This window comes from Myotis davidii, unplaced genomic scaffold (assembly GCF_000327345.1).
Source record: "Myotis davidii unplaced genomic scaffold, ASM32734v1 scaffold48, whole genome shotgun sequence".
NCBI lineage: Eukaryota > Metazoa > Chordata > Mammalia > Chiroptera > Vespertilionidae > Myotis > Myotis davidii.
In genome coordinates this window covers 470,887-472,222 of record NW_006299393.1, presented here as the reverse complement: position 1 = coordinate 472,222, position 1,336 = coordinate 470,887, and positions in this window count along the sequence as shown.

Sequence of the window (1,336 nt, the reverse complement as noted above, 5' to 3'; positions counted from 1 at the left end):
GATGTTGTCTGTTCCGTGTTTCAGGTGTAATTTGAATTGGTTGTTCGAAGCAGCAATCTCCGGCGTTAACCTATGCCGCCATCTTGGTTCTCTCTCTATCCTGAATTCCTTTTAGCAGTCCAACATTTTTTTCCAGTTAAATTTGGATGACAGTAGACACCCGGTCATACAAGTCCTCTCCCCGTGTTTTTCCTTTCAGTGGCTCCATGGCTAAAAACTCCTCCGTAATTTCAAAATTGTCACTAATCCCTCGGATAAAAATTAAGAGCTGAGCAGTGTCCTTTACGTCATTACTTTCATTCAATGCTAGTGAATAAAACTTAAAGAACTCTGCCTTACCATTTAACTTGCTGGCCAAGTCTTCATCAATCAGTTCCACTCGACAAGTCACTGTCCTGCGCGATAAGCTGAGTTTTTCAAACTTGCCTTTGCTCTCTGGACACAAGAGACGTGCTGTCTCTATCATACATTCTTTCAAAAGCTCGCCTTCAGAGAGAGGTTTGCTAGCTTTTGCTAATTTGAATGATAGCATAAAACTTGCTTTGGTAGTTGTCTCTTGAATTGCAGTTTGTCTGTGAAAGACATTTTGCTGAGCCTGTAATTTAGCCATCAACCTCTGCGCAGTAGCCTCCCGTTCTTGAGGTGACTGCTTGCTAGCATAGTTGCCATGCTTTGTGTCAAAGTGACGGCTGAGATTGTACTCTTTGAAAACTGCAAGTGTTTCCTGGCATATCAGACATACCGGCATTGATCGGACTTCGGTGAAAAAATATTTTGTTGTCCACTCCCTCTTAAACATTCGGCATTCACTGTCCACTTTCCTTTTCTTTGGTCCACTCATGTTTAATATTGGGCTAAAACCAACAGTACCGTTCTCCTATTAAATTCTTTACTAAAATAAGACAGTAAAGTATAAAAACAAGTGATTAAATTTGCTCTACTATAACATTTTTGGTCTTCTAAAAATATATATATATAACAAAATCATCTGAAAAAGTTCAGACATGGGACAGAGGCACACCCTGACCATAGAGAACAACCCCTTTCCTCCATAGGAGACCTGTGTATCTTTCACACAGGCCCTTTGTTTATGGTAACACACACAGCTGCACATTGCTGTGTCTTCCAGACACACTTGTACGGGAGGTGCTAGGGCAGTGCAAAACATGGGTAACCAGTAGTTACCACTAGCACTTCCGTTACTGGCAAAAAACAGCCGCAGTGCACATAGTGTGAAAGAGCCCATTATCAATGTCAGATTGCATCCACTGCACTCTATAAAAACAACCAAGTGCCACTTTTAAATGCCCATTGCAACAGTTTTTCTTATTAAAAA